We start from the raw sequence: 17,143 nt of genomic DNA, 5'->3' as shown, positions 1-17,143 counted from the left end.
GAGTTTGTGACAGCATAGCATTATGATACATGCCTATACGCATCATCTGTATGTTTGTCATGTGATGTGATTGGCCATTGTATATGTCTTAGTGAAGGTGGTTTATGGAACTCCCTGATAGGCAAAGTTATCCCACATGATCACACGGTATGCGCAGAATTGATGCATTATTGGACTGCATGACTCATGTACTTTATATTTGTGCGATTGAGCGTACTGTATGCCCTACTGACATCAGGGCCATAGCCTCCATAGATACATCGTGGGTGGTCAGATTAGATAGTGAAAATATTGTTCCTATCATCAGGGTGCTATAGATGTCCCTGGGTGAAAATCCCTAAACCTGATGGTATCGGAGGATGACTCCAATGTCGATACTGAGTGGATACATGAGCACACGAGGGCTAAATACGTGGAGGCCGTAGCTCCTGCTGTGTCGTGGTCAGTTGGAAAGGAGTGTAGCCTTACCGCCCAAGTATAGGGGGCAATGCTAGGCTGAGTTTGTCCAGCTCGTGAATGGGTTTGTTATCGACGTGCCGGATAGGTATTGGCAGACTATTGGCCAGGCAGATAATGAGGTTTCTTACGCTCACTTGGGCTGGGCGGCTGGGAAAGGGTTAGTGCCATTTAGAGTGTACTAAACCCCGGTGATTATCCAGAATGAGAATTGTACTGATATTTAATGCTCTAGTGATGAGCTGCATTGATATGTGGATTTGAATGAGGGTTGGCATGCTTGAGTTGCATCTTGCATCGCATGGTCTTGATATGGCCGATAGCATTCATATCTTGCACCGCATAGCCTTGGTATGACTAATTTCATTCATGTACCCATTAGCATGATTCCACATCACTCTAACATTACATTTTGAGCACGCTCATATTGCGCACACACTTACACTGCCCTCTAAGCTTTTTATAAGCTTATGCATGATTGATGCATGCAGGTGACGCCAGGTTTCAGCCGTAACTTCGCCACAGTAGGAGCATGCAGTCGAGCTTTAGGAGTTTCTATTATTATCTTGTATTTCCCTTCATACACATTGTACTTAAAGTTTTGATCATAGTGGATTTTGTGATGGTGTTCTTGGGGTTGTTGCTTGTGGGTTATGCTTATGGTTATGCTTATACTGAATCAAAAGCATATTTGAAATCCTCCCTGTAGGATCCCAGGATCGGAACCTAGTGTATGGGTACCAAGAGCCGAGAATGGGGTACTATGGAGGCTGTCGGTGCCGGATTCGGCGATCAAAAATTTTGTGAGCTCGATTTCTGAGTTTGGGGCATGACAGTTTGGCCCTATACCAAATATTTTGTGTGTACAAATGGTTGGTCCCAGCTTATAATTTTTGAAGTACAGCACTACCAAGGTCACCTCACGGCACACTAAAAGGTGGTCCATTGTTATCATGGGACATACTCAAAATCGGGTCAAAACTAATTTTGCACTTTTTCCTGTACATTTCTTCTAAGCACCCAAGTTTGAGTCTTCACCAAAATTTATATATACATGATTAAGTAGGATTACCTTGTGGATTTTGAAGTCCATATACAACTCTACCAAATTCCCTTTTTTCCTACAAAAGTAGTGGACCCCATATAATTAGGGAGTGAATCTCAAATAGAACCGAATGTAGTTGTGTAGAAAATCTTGCGCATAATAATTGAAATGCCTATGTTTGGCCTTATGTCAAAACTCATATGCGCAAATCTCGTTTACTGCACTATTTAGATTTTGAAGGCCACACATAGGGCTACCAAAGGAACCTAATGGCATGCCAAAAGGTGGCCCACCTGATCATGTGACACACCCAAAAATGGTCAAGGGTCATTTCTGCACATATCTCTCAAGCACTCATGTTTGGGCCTTCACAAATACTTGTGCATGTATGATTAATGAGACTAAATTTTAGTTTTTGATGCCTATACATGGAACTATCATATGGATATTTTTCTCCTTTAGAACTGGGCACTCGAAAGGAAATAGCCTGGCAACAAGAGAGAGGGTACCGACATGCTAATCAACGGACCCTAACCCTAGGGGCGACGCCAAAAATTGACGAACCCCTTCTATGTACGGACCATTACTCTTAGGTTGCCAATTATTAAACTGATGTCGCAATTAATGGTTTATGTAGTGAATAGATGAATGTATGATAGTTAGTGTTGATTTGTGAATGCGTAGACAGATACATGCTAACAAGTGTTGATTATTGATTCAGGTAATGTATGGGCCTATACATGATAATTAGTGTCGATTTATGATGTGTACTGCGTAGTTGGATGCATGCTAACTAGTGCTAGTTTTTCATGCCCCAAACTCGAAAAATGGGCTCATAGAATTTCCAATCGCCGAATCTGGTGCGGCAACCTCTGTAGTACCCCATTCTCTGCTCCCAGCACCCATACTCCAGGTTCCGATCCTGGGATCCTATAAGGAGGATTTTCCAACATACATTTATCTCGTAAGAAGCATAACCTCAAGTTTACCCAAATCACAAAGGCAACATCATCATCACATATCCACTAATATAAACAGTTGAATATAGTATTGAAAAGGAAATACGTATATTGAAAATCAAAGCTCCATAAGATAGCTGCACGCTCCAAGCTCAACGCTTCTACGACCTAATGCCACTTGCACGCATCTATTGTTCATAAGCATATAGAAAGCTTAGAGGGTGGTGTAAGTGTGTGTTTAAGGTAAGTGCTATAAACACAACTATTAGTATAAGAGGAATACCAATAAGTCTATAAGTCATTCAATATTGGAGTATGCAATGCGGAAACATAGTAAGCCAAATATCATATACTGAGGATGAAATGCAATATGAAAATCCTAGCAAGTCCATACTACCATCAACATCATTCAGGCTATACAATACAGAAGCATAGTAAACCAAATGCTATGTATTGAAGATGCAATGTAATATGCGATGCAAATGAAATGACTAAGCTGGAGTGTGAAGTCAGGATGATAGTACATAGTCTAGCAGGCTATGGGGTCCATCACAAGGGACTTCTATCCAAACAAGTCCCATACCTAAATTTTGATAGCCATAATCACTGTGGTAAACTCCTGACCTCAGGTTGGTCACGCACCACAACTGAAATCTTAGCCATTGCGAAGGTACACATAACAATTACTTACGCACCACTAGCCTGAGTGAATAGTGATTGAATGAATGAATGAATAAAATGCTAAGTATACAACTCCTGCTTAATAAGTCAACATATTAGTACCGTACATCTCTCGGATCATCACCGGGGTCTAGTACACTTAACGCCACCTGGCGCCCCATCAAGCGGACAACTGGATAAGTGGAAGAAACCTCACTATCTACCTACCAATATTAGCCCAGCTCATCGATAGTGGACTTATTTATGGCTGGTCAGACTCAGCCTAACATTGCCTACTCCCTCGGGGGTAAGGCCACACCCTCTTCCAAACGACCACGACACAGTGGTAGACACGACTTACTGGTATATGGCCCTCATGCGCTCATGTATTTTCACTCAGTCTAGACATTAGAGCATCCTTTGATCTAAGAGGGTTTAGGGACTTTCACCCAGGGACATTTATGGCACCCCATGTAGAAAAGAATTTCGGTGTCCCATCTGGCCATCCACGATATGTCTATGGAGGCTACGGCGCTGATGTCGCTAGGGCGTACGGTGGTTATATCAAAAAATGCAAGTTGCATGAGTCATACCATCCAGTCATGCATCAAACTTGCGAGTACCGCGTGCTCATGTGGGGTAACTTCGTCTCTCAGGGAGTCCCATAATAATCCGCCCAATGGCATATGCTATTATCAATCACTCCTCATATCAAGCATACATATGATGTGTATGGGCATGGATCGTGGAGTTATACTAAGCATGTTATATGATGATGATGTACTCTCCTCATGTCAAGGATGGGCCTAGATGGCCTACTCATATCAAGAATGGGCCTAACGAGGCCTAAGGGAAGGTCACAATGTGGACATTTAACCATCATTGCCTATCAATGTGGACATTCAACCAACATTACTCCCAAAGAGTGGCCCTCATAGGGCCAAACATATAGTGGGGCCCATGGCCTCACATAAGGGCCTCACATACAACATAATGGGCCACACACAAGAGCCCAATATACATCACAATGGACCTCACACAACAGCCTAATATGCTTCTCAATGGGCTTCATCATACGGGGCTCGTATACATCACAATTGGTCTCACCACATAGCCTCATATATATCACAATGGGCCTCATCACATATACCTCATATACATCAAGTGGGCCGCATCACGTGGGCCTTACATACATCAAGTGGGCTGCATCATATGGGCCTCATATACAATACGTCGAGCCTCACTCAATGGGCCACTTACATTCTTAATGGACCTCATACAATCATAATGGGCCTCATACAATCTCAATGGGCCTCATACAATTATAATGGGCCTTATACAATCACAATGGGCTTTAGACAAGGGTCTCATACATCATAATGGGCTTCATCACATGGGCCTCGCATACATCACACTGGGCCTCTTCATATGGGCTGCGTGTACATCTCATCGGACCTCAAACACGGGCCTTATATACAACAGGTGGGCCTCACACATGACAGTGGGCCTCACACATACATAATGGGCCTCATATACAACAGTGTGCCTCATAGCTGCACGGTGTGGATTTAACACATATATCAAGGTGGGCCGCGGCTGGACAGCGTGTATATAAAATACATAAATTAAGGTGGATTTCACATTCATGGACAGTATGGATTAAAATAGATACTACATGTGATGGCCCACCATCCCATCTAGACAGTGCAGATAGAACACGTATAACACGGTGGAACCCACCGTCCAAATGGATGGTGAGAATAAAACATATATATCACGGTGGTCCCCACCGTCCACGTACTCGACGGTGGGATGCAACCCATACATCAGTGGGTCTCACGTGGTGAGACATGGTGGATAAAACACTGACGTCAGGTGGGTCCCACGTAGTTGAGCCACCCCACTTCTCTCTCTCTATATGTATTATTTTATATTATATCATTATTACATTATTATTTATTCAAACGTCCAGCCCTGGACGTCCATTTGACGGACGGACTAGATATGGACTCCATGTGGGACCCATCGTCCTTACTGCTGGACGGTGGAGTCACACGTGGTGATTAAGGTGGGTCCACACGATCTGGACGGTCCAGATTAACACATACCTCATGATAAGACCCATGAAACTTGCTGATGTAATCCAGCAGCTGTGCTAATCGTGGGGCCACAGATGGATGGTCTGATATAGCACATACCTGATGATCAGACCCACAGCCTGCTGATGTGATACAGCAGCTATATAGCTGGTGTGACCTACTAGCCCACCGTCCAGATAGACGGTCTGAATATAACACTTACATCATGGGTGGTACCCACCATCCCACAAGCTCGACAGTGGTGTACTCCACCAGAGATTTGAATCTCCCTCATTCACTAGGCCAGTCCCTGATGGATGGCACCAGGTACAACAGATCAAGGTGGGTCCTTGTGGTGGACGACATGGATAAAAAATACATCATAGTGGCCCACAAGATAGGAGAGAGAGAGAGAGAGAGAGAGAGAGAGAGAGACGACAATGGAGGGGAGGGGCTCTGCCACTATGAGCTCCCCTAAATGGGCCATATACAACACTACAACAAGATGGGTCCCAAATCATGTGGGCCCTATAACGAAATCACGATCTAGTACTAAGAAAACCCACTGATTGTTAATCTTCTAAGCTCTTTGGAATGTTAAGCTCCTCGGCTTCCTCTTTGATGGTGTAAAATGAAGTATGGACGGCTTGGATGGGAGATTGGGTGGTAGGGAGTGGACCACACTAGGCTTCTTTCTCTCCTTAGAAGGCTTGGACGGTTGCTCTCTTGGTTGCTTGGGAGTGATGAGAGAAATGAGAGGGAGAGAGAGGTGATTGGATGAAAAGGGATGGGTGATGGATGGTATGGGTTGTGTAAGAGAGTGACATGAGAGGCATGAGTTATGTTGACTTTTGGGTGAGAGAGGAATGGGTGTGATGGGATGTGTACTTGACTTGATTGATTTAAAAGGTGGTAGAGATTCTCTAAGGATTCGCAGTGCACGACGTTTTCTTTGAAATAAACGCGGGCCCACAACTCCTAGCCTGGGTATCGCATCGGTGCAGAAGATGTGGCGTTGAAACCACACTGACGATGCAGTCACAAGGGTACAAGTCTCGGGTCAAGTCGACTCAGATATACGGGATGTGACTTAGGGTCGCACACAAATGCCATGTGCACATCGCGGGTTGTCGAAATTCGACAGGGAGGATTGCGGAAGTCTAAGGAACTGTACGAACTAGGATACGGGCCTTACAGCTCTCCCCTCTTAATAAAAATTTCATCCTCGAAATTTAAACCACAACACAACCAATACAGAGCTCATCAAGGGAGGGAAATCTATCACTATAGACAATCGGAACACAACATACCAAAATAATCAAACACCTAAGAGATGGGGATAAAGCCCACGAATCTCAACCTCTTGCTCCCAAGATGCCTCATCTATACTTGATGACCTCACTGATCCTCGGATCCCGATCATAAACAATCGAGACTGGAATACTATGCAGCCTCACAATCTCAATGGTAGGGAGCTATTAAAAAGTTTCTAAGTTATTCGAACTCGTGCACCTAATCATTCTAAGTTCTCAACAATCATAGAGTGTAGGGTAGTTACCAACAGATATGTGATATTATCCTTAGGTATTCCCAAGTTATGCTCTGATACCAACCCTTGTCACCCACCAAACTTGGAAAACAGGCTCACAGAATTCCTGATTATCGAATCTAGTGTCGGCAGCCTCCGTAGTACCCCATTTTCAGATCTTAGCGCCCATACGCCAAGTTTTGATCCTGGGATCCTACAAGGAGGATTTTCTAATGTACATTTATCTCGTAAGAAGCATACAGTTGAATACAGTGCTGAAAGGGAAATACATATATCAAAAATCAAATCTCCAGAAGACAGCTGCATGCTCCAAGCTCAACACTACTTCGACCTAAAGCCACCTGCACGCATCTATCATGCATAAGCTTATAGAAAGCTTAAAGGGTGGTGTAAGTATGTGCACAAGGTAAGTGCCATACAAACAACTATCACTATCAACAGAATACCGGCAAGTCTATAAGTCATTCAATATCAGAGAATGCAATGTGGAAATATAGTAAGCCAAATATCATATACTGAGGATGAAATACAATATGCAAATCCTGGCAAGTCCATAATGCCATCAACCTTATTCAGGATATATAATATAGAAACATAGTAAACCAAATGCTATGTGCTGAAGGTGCAATGCAATATGCGGTGCAAATGAAATGACGAAGCTGAAGTGTGAAGTCGAGATGATAGTACATAGTATCGTAGATTATTGGGTCCATCACAAGGGACTTTTACCCAAACCAGTCCCAGACCTAAATTTGGATAGCTAGACTTAATGTGGTAAACTCCTGACCTCAAGTTGGTTGTACTCCCCAACCGAAATCTTGGCCATTGTGACGGTACACATAATAATTAGTTGCGCACCACCAGCCCGAGTGGATAGTGAATGAGTGAATGAATAAGTAAAATGCTAAGTATGCAACTCTTGCTCAATAAGTCCACATATCAGCATTGTACATCTCTCAGATCATCAACGGGGTCTAGTACATAATACGCCACCTGCCACCCCATCAAGCGCACAACTAGATAAATGGAAGAGATCTCACTATCCGCCTACCAATATCGTCCCTGCTCATTGATAGCGGACCTATTTATGAGCTGGTCAGACTCAGCCTAATATTACATACTCCCTTGGGTAGGTAAGGCCATACCCCCTTCTAAACGACCACGACACAGTGGGAGACGCAACCTACTGGTATAAGGGCCTCATTTGCTCATGTATTTTCACTCGGTTTAGACATTGGAGCATCTTCTGGTACCAAGAGGGTTTAGGGACTTTCACCTAGGGACATCTATGACACCCCATGTAGAAAAGGTTTTCGGTGTCCCATCTGGTCATCCACGATATGCCTGTGGAGGCTACGGCCCGGATGTCGCTAAGGCGTATGGTGGTCATATCACAAAATGCGAGATGCATGAGTCATACCATCCAGTCATGCATCATACCTGCGCATACCGCGGGCTCATGTGGGTAACTCCGTCTCTCAGGGAGTCCCATAATAATCCACCCAATGGCATGTGCTATGATCAATCACTCCTCATATCAAGCATACATATGATGCGTATGGGCATGGATCGTGGAGCTATACTAAGAATGTTATATGATGATGATGTACTCTCCTCATGTCAAGGATGGGCCTAGATGGCATACTCATACAAGAATGGGCCTGACGAGGCCTAAAGGAAGGTCACAATGTAGACATTTAATCATCATTGCCCATCAATATGGACATTTAACCAACATTGCTCCTAAGGAGTGGCCCTCATAGGGCCAAACATATAGTGGGGCCCATGACCTCACATACAACATAATGAGTCTCACACAAGAGCCCAATATGCATCACAATGGACCTCACACAACGGCCTAATATACTTCTTGACGGGCTTCATCATACAGGCCTCGTATACATCACAATGGGTCTCACCACATAGGCCCCATATACATCATAATGAGCCTCATCACATAGGCCTCATATACATCAAGTGGGCCGCATCACATGGGCCTCATATACATCAAGTGGGCCGCATCACATGGGCCTCATATATAATTTGTCAGGCCTCACTCATGAGCCTCATACATTCTCAATGGGCCTCATACAATCATAATAGGCCTTATAAAATCACAATGGGCTTTGCACAAGGGTCTCATACATCACAATGGGCCTCATCACAAGGGCCTCGCATACATCACACTAGGCCTCATCATATGGGCCGCGTGTACATCTCATCGGACTTCAAACACGGGCCTCATATACAAGAGGTGGGCCTCACACATGACAGTGGGCCTCACACATGCATAGTGAGCCTCATATACAATAGTGGGCCTCATAGCTGCACGGTGTGGATTTAACACATAAATCAAGGTGGATTTCACATGCATGGATAGTATGGATCAAAACCGATACATCATGTGAGGGCCCACCGTCTCATCTGGACGATGTGGATAGAACACATATAACATGGTGGAACCCACTGTCCAGATGGATGGTGATAATAAAACATATATATCACGGTGTCCCCACCGTCCACGTATTGGACGGTGGGATGCAACCCATACATCAGTGGGTCCCACGTGGTGGGACGTGGGGGATGAAACACTGACGTCAGGTGGGTCCCACGTAGGTGGGCCACCCCACTTCTATATATATATTATTTTATATTATATTATTATTTATTCAAACATCCAGCCCTAGATGTCCATTTGACGGATGGTTTGGATATGGTCTCCATGTGGGACTCACCGTCCTTACTGCTGGACGGTGGAGTCACACGTGGTGATCAAGGTGGGTCCACATGATCTGGACGGTCTAGATTAACACATAACTCATGATTAGACCCACAGAACTTGCTAACATAATCCAGCAGATGTGTTACTCGTGGGGCCACTAATGGACGATCTGATATAGCACATACCTGATGAACGGACCCATAGCATGCTGATGTGATACATCAGCTATGTAGCTACTGTGGCCTGCTAGCCCACCGTCTAGATGGACGATCTGGAATAACACTTACATCATGGGTGGTACACACCATCCCACGAGTTGGACGGTGGTGTACTCCACCAGAGATTTGAATCTCCCTTACTCACCAGGCCAGTCCTGGATGGATGGCACCAGGTACAACACATGAAGGTGGGTCCACATGGTGGACGGCATGGATAAAAAATACATCATGGTGGGCTACAAGATGGGAAAGAGAGATAAAGAGAGAGAAGAGAGAGAGAGATGGCGATGGAGGGGAGGGGCTCCGCCACTATGAGCTCCCCTGTATGGGCCATATACAACACATACAACAAGATCGGTCCCAAATCATGTTGGCCCTATAACGAGATCACGATCTAATACTATGAACACCCACCAATTGCTAATCTTCTAGGCTCCTTAGAATGCTAATCTTCCCAGCTTCCTCTTTGATGGTGGAAGATGAAGTATGGATAGCTAGGATGGGAGATTGGGTGGTAAGGAGTGGGCCACACTAGGCTTCTTTCTCTCCTTGGAAAGCTTGGACGGTTGCTCTCTTAGTTGCTTGGGAGTGAAGATAGAAATGAGAGGGAGAGAGAGGTGATGGGATGAAAAGGGATGAGTGATGGGTGGTATGGGTTGTGTAAGAGAGTGACATGAGAGGCATGGGTTGTGTTAACTTTTGGGTGAGAGAGGAATGGGTGTGATGGGATGTGTACTTGACTTGATTGATTTGAAATGTGGTAGAGATTCTCTCGGGATTCGTAACGCATGACGTTTTCCTTGAAATAAATGCAGGCCCATAACTCTTAGCCTGGGAATCACATCGGTGTGCTAGACATGGCGTTCGAACCGCGGCGATGACGTAGTCGCAAGGGTACAAGTCTCAGTTCAAGTCGACTCAGATATATGGGATGCAACTTAGGCTCGAATGCAAAAGCTATCTACGTGTCACGGGTTGATAGAATTTGACAGTGAGGATTGCGGAAGTGTAATGAATAGTACGGACTTGGATACAGGCCTTACATAGTTACTATTGGTTGCGTGTGGATGTAGATGTGCTAATCAGTGTCGATTGATGATTGAGATACTACGTAGATGAATGCTTGCTAACCAATGCATTTGCATGCCTTTTGTTTGCCCATATTAGCTAAAATATCCTGAAGTACTGATGAATTTATTTGTGGCATGCTATAGAATTTTAGTCTAATGGTAATTGGGTTGGCCAGAAAAATCAGAAATATTCGCAAGGGCAGCCTTACTGGTTCGGCTGACCTAGGCCAATTCGACCGATTCAGGACGAAGATGGACAACTGACAGTAGTTGGACTACAAGGGATGCTTGCACCTAGTGCCAATTGTGCCGTAATTCTCTTAAGTCAGCTGAATTAGTCCACTAATTGGTCAACCATGTATGTTCACCATGTATGGTCACGCTTGCTTGAATATGAACCACCCCATACTTTTGAGAGGCCCAATGATAGCCGTTAGTGATACGATCTCACTAAGACACATGAGCCGGGCATGATGGAATGGGATATCATGTCTGAGCTATCCGTCTACGCTGGGGTGATGAGCCTCGCGTAGTGACCAGTGAGCAACTAAGTCTCGGGAGCAGGGCATAGTGGAATGAGACATTGTGTCTATATTGTTAACATACGCTAGGGTGACGAGCCTCCCCGTAGTGACCAACGAGCACAAGAGGTGATGGGTCCTTGTTCGAATGCCCCCCGTAAAATTACCCATCCAATGGTTCTGTGACAGAGTGTCACGCCTCATAATCAGAAACCGGGCTCACAAAATTTCTGAGCGCCGAATTCGGCATTGATAGCCTCCGTAGTACCCCATTCTCGGCTCCTGACACTCATATACCAAGTTCCGATCCTAGGATCCTACAAGGAGGATTTCTATAACATAAGTTTGTTTCATAATCAGAAAAATCAAGATCATAATCCACAAATAATAACTATAGGAACATCAACACAAAATCCACTGAGAATAAAAACTTTTACAATATAAGGCGCATAAAGGGAAAGATACAATGGATAAAAGAAAACACCGAAAGCTCCGCGGCATGCTACTGCTACAGCTAAGTTAATGTATAATGATCCAAAAAAATTTGTGCCCAGACCCGTGTACTACCTCTATCTTCCTTAGAAGTTATTTGTGGGTTAATTAGCGTTAAACTCAATTGCTTGTGAAATTAGCATCAATCACTTTAAATTTGATCTGTAGGACTCAAAACCTGTAGAATCGTTAGCGCTATGTTACTCTAAAATCTGGGATTTAACGCTAAATCCAGTTGCTCTCAGGAATTTTTAGAAGCTTTGGATCGGACCTGGACCGCGCGTCGAAAGTCCGATAGCGATGATCTTAGATAGTTATGGTCACCATGTTGGACTTGACCATCACCTCAAAAATCAAGTCCAGATGATGTCCTGGGTCGATTTGATTGAGTCCGGAGAGAAGAGTGTGAGAACGGTGAGAAATTAAATGTGACTTTATGAAATCTGAGTCATGTCGCTTGCGTGCGATTTTATGCAATCTGACCGTTGAATTCTGACCTAATTTCACCCTCGGATCAAGGAAGATGGCCCAGGCATGTCATGATACTTATGGACCTGATCGAGTTTCGGTGACCGTTAAATTGAGTGTGGTCCGCCACGGCTAATCTGTAAAGTCGATCGGTACGAAAACTCAGCCTGACCTAGATCCATGGTCAGTGAGCTTAAGTTCGACCGCACGTGGAGAAAGGACCACCAGAAGTGTTCCGTTGGATCGAGAGAGGCCTGTTTTGGTTATAACCTAAGTATACCTTGGCCCTAGGGCTATTTTCCTCAATGTTAGGTGTAGCGACCTTGGAATTTTTGTGCTAATCTTTCCTTAAGTAGTTGTTTTTGGGGTAATTAGCGCTATACTCGATTGCTTGTGAAATTCACATCAATCACTTTAAATTGTATCTGCATGGCTTAAAACTTGTAGATTAGTTAGCGCTACGTTACTTTGAAACCTGGGATCCATCGCTAAATCCAGTTGTTCTGGAGAATTTTTGGAAGATCTGGATCGGACCTAGACCGAGCGTCGAAAGTCCGATAACGATGATCTTAGGCTGTTGCGGTCACCGAGTTGGGCTTGACCATCATCTCGAAAATCAAGTCCATCTGATGTTCTGGGTCGATTTGATTGAGTTCGGAGTGAAGAGTGTGAGAACGGTTGGATATTTATTATGTTTTTATGAAATCTAAGTCGTGTCGCTTGCGCGACGATTTTAAGCTATCTGACCGTTGGATTCTGACCCAATTTCACCCTCTGATCAGGATAGTTGGCCCAGGCATATCCTAGTGCTTGTGGACCTGATCGAGATCCCGTGACCGTTGATTTGAGTGTGGTTCGCCACGGCTGATCCGAAGAGCCGGTCGGTATGAAAACTCAGCTTGACCTAGATCCATGGTCAAGGAGCTTAAGTCCGACCTTTCGTGGTTATAGGTCCACCAGAAGTGCTTCGTTGGATCGAGAAAGGCTTACTTTGGTTATAACCTAAGTATACCTTGTCCCTAGGGTTATTTCCATCATTCTGAGGCCTATATATAGTCCTTAAACCCTAGCTCTCTTTTCCATACGAATTTTCTCTAACCCTAGCTTGGAAAGAGAGTGGAAAAGAGAGAAAAAGTGAGAGAGATAAGTTGGTGAATCATCTTGGATTCTTCTTTGTTCTTCTTCATCTTTGAACCTTCACTTTGAATCGTTCTTCTGACGGTTTTGTGTTCTTTTGGGGTAAGTTAATCTAACCCTAACCTGTGTTAGAGCTTAGATTAGTTTTGGTGTTGTTGTATCTCATTTCTATCCTTGCTTTAGGGTATTCTTCCGCCGTTGACGAAGACAACTCGTCTAAATCAGTTCGGTGTTTCTTTCTTTGCTTAAGGTGTGGACTTTAAGTGTATAGGTTATGGTTTTCAAGGCTTTCAACGCCAGTTAGTGATTTATTCTTGTTATGAATGAGATTTCACATGCCAAATGTTGTGTTTACGTTGCTTTCCTGTTATGCATGTGCTAGATTGAGATTTGTGTATTCTATGTGTATTTATAAAGTACCGCATACGTATAAAATATGCACTTATGTTTGCCATGATTATTTGTCATGTATGTATGCTAGATGCATGTATGACGACTCCTTGGTAAAAGGAATTGTCTACGTGCATGTATTCCAACATACGTCATGTATGTTGTTCCATGTATGCTAAGTGTTTGTAGAAATGCATGAATGATGTAAGTGTAACTTCTTACACTTATTGTGGCGTTGAGAAGTGATTCTCAACACTCCTATTGATGCACATGATTTCTTTTATGCAAGTTACATTCCAAGTTATTTAAATTCAAGCATCTCTTATGCTTACATTTATGTTAAGTTGATATTCCTCAAGTGCTTATGTATCATGATTTGAGTTGTTGTTCCATTACTGTTTTACATTCCATATGAATATCTGTTGTAGTGTAAGGTGTGTGGGACTATGCATTAGTCCAGGAAATCGGTAATCGACTCTATATTCATGGTTGAGGTTGCTTTCTCCACGTAGGATGTATTAGACGAACCCGAGCCGTATTAGAGTTGTCGGCAGTGGTTTGGCCACGCGGAGTGTTTGCGCACTCTATGTCGTTCAATTCAACGTGCGCTCATGCTAGTCGAGTCCGTCAAGTAACCCGATTGTCCGATATATGTTCACCATGTACGGACACTATTGCTTGAATCTAGGGTACCGAACTTACCAGTGTAATCCTAATAACTATGGTACTTGATCCGCTAAGACTCATGAGCCGGACATGGTGGTATGGGACACTGTGGTCGAGCTGTCGGCCTACGCTGGGATGACGAGCCTCCCCGTAGTGACCAGTGAGCAATTAAACTCGTGAGCCGATTATGGTGGTATGGGACACTATAGTCGTGCTGTCGGCCTACATTGATTGGTGACGAGCCCTTTGTAGTGACCTCGAGTATACCTGGATACCGCAAGGAGGTGATGAGCCGAATTGTGGTAGTAAAGGCATGAAAGGCGTGCATTGATTGGTGACGAGCCCTTTGCTACGACCTCAAATATATGATCGTATGAGATGCCTAGGATTGACGACCCTAGAATGGATCACTGTTTGGATGGTGACATGAGGAAGGTATCTTAGCTTCCCAATCCAGCTGTGTGAAATCGACTAATAACAACTTGGTAATCATATCCATGCACCGCATTTGCATGTGCTTTGTAGATGTGGCGCACTTTGAGGCGATGTCATGCGTAACGTAAGATGAAGACGCTGAGGGTGTACGCGTGAGGACACGCATCATATTGCATACATCCTTGCATTAACAAGAGTACTTAGGATTTATTTAATTGTTCTGCTTTATCATTACTGTTTGATTGAACTAATAACATGTTAACCAGTGCCTTATTGTTCCACTGAGTTGATCACTCACTCCCACGTTTCTGGGGCGGTGTTAAACACCCACCAGACTCTGTCTTAGGCTCTGATGTTGTAGATGTGGATGCACCTTCTGAGGCAGAGCGGGAGCTGGATGATGATGAGGCTGCCTTCTCTTATATGCAGTTTTTAGACGGGTTCTAGCGAGCCTCGGTCTGATGTGCGGGATCATGGGATTATTTTTGGGAACTTAAATGATGTAACTTGATACTTATAATTTTGTTAAATAACACTTTCATATGATCTGGCTTGTATATGTAATTCAGGGGTTTACACTTTTACACATATTTTACTATAAGTCTTCCGCTTGCTTTATTCACTTATCCCTGAATCATATCTGTGTTTTGGCTTAATCTATTCCATGTTTTATGCACTAATACAGTCAACATACATCCTTCATTAAATATGTTGCATAAGTGATGTTTTGGAACTCGGGAGCTGAGTTATGCTCGACCCCCGAATTTCAGGGCGTTACATTAGGCCTATATAAAGACCTTAAAACCCTCACTCTCTTTTCCATATGAATTTCCTAACCCTAGCTAAAAAAGAGAGGGGAAAAGAGAGAGAAAGTGAGAGAGAGGTTGGTGAATCATCTTAAGATTCTTTCCTATTACTCTACATCCTTAAACCATCACTTTTGAATCATTATCCCGACGATTCTAAGTTCATCCTTGGGTAAGTTAATCTAACCCTAATCTATTTAGAGCTTAGAATAGTTTATGTGTTGATGTAGCTCATTTCTATTCTTGCCTTAGGTTATCTAGTCGCCGTTGACGAAAACATATCGTTTGAATCAATTCGGTGTGCTTTTTCTGGTTTAAGGTGCAAACTATATTCGTATAGGTTATGATTTTCAAGGCTTTCAATGTCAGATAATGGTTTATTATTGCTATGGCTGCAATTTCATATACCAAATGCTACGTTTATTTTGTGTTCCTGATATGTATGTGTTATATTGAGATTTGTGTATTCTATGTATATGTAGGAAGTATCGTATACGTATAAAATATGAACATGTGCTTGCCATGATTAACTGTCGTGTATTTGTGCTAGTTGTATGTGTGTCAACTCCTTAGCAAAAGGAATTGTCCAAATGCATGTATTCCAACATACGTCATGTATGTTGAACTATGTAGTCTAAGTGTTTGTAGAAATATTTGAATGGTCTAAAGTGTAACATATTATCCTATTTACGGGTGTTGGGAAGCGATTCTCAACTTCCTATTGGTGTGTATGATTTTCTACATGCAAGTCACATTCTTTGTTGTTTAACTTCAAGTATTACTTATGTGTAAATTCATGTTAAGTTGATATTCTTCAAATGCTCACATACTACATGATTTGAATTGTTGTTCTATTAATGTTCTAAATTGTATATGCATATCTGTTATAGTGGAATGTGTTTGGGACTATGAAATAGTCCAGGAAATCGGTAATCAGCCTTGAGTTCATGGCTGAGGTTGCTTTCGCCACGAAGGACATGATTTGACGAACCCGAGTCGTATTAGAGTTGTTGGTAGTGGTTTGGCCACACGGAGTGTTTGCGCACTCTATGTTGTTCAACCCAACATGCGCTCGTGCTAGTTGAGTTCGTCAAGTAACCCGATTGTCCGATGTATGTTCACCATGTATGGATGCTATTATTTGAATCTAGGGTACCAAACTTACTGATGAAATCCCGTTAACCGTTGTACCTTGATCCGCTAAGACTTATGAGCTGGACATGATGGTATGGGACACCGTGGTTGAGCTGTCGGCCTACGCTGGGGTGACGAGCCTCCCCGTAGTGACCAGTGAGCACACCAGACTCGCAAGCCGATTATGGTGGTATGGGACACTATATTCGTGCCGTCGGCCTACATTGATTGGTGACGAGCCCTTTGTAGTGACCTCGAGCATACCTTGATACTGCATTAAGGCGACGAGCCTTAGAGTAGTAACGAAGGTATGATAGGCGTGAATTGATTGGTGACG

The sequence above is a fragment of the Magnolia sinica genome, chromosome 2 (genome assembly GCF_029962835.1).
Source record: "Magnolia sinica isolate HGM2019 chromosome 2, MsV1, whole genome shotgun sequence".
NCBI classification, from domain to species: Eukaryota; Viridiplantae; Streptophyta; class Magnoliopsida; order Magnoliales; family Magnoliaceae; genus Magnolia; species Magnolia sinica.
Note: the sequence above shows the minus strand (reverse complement) of the source record.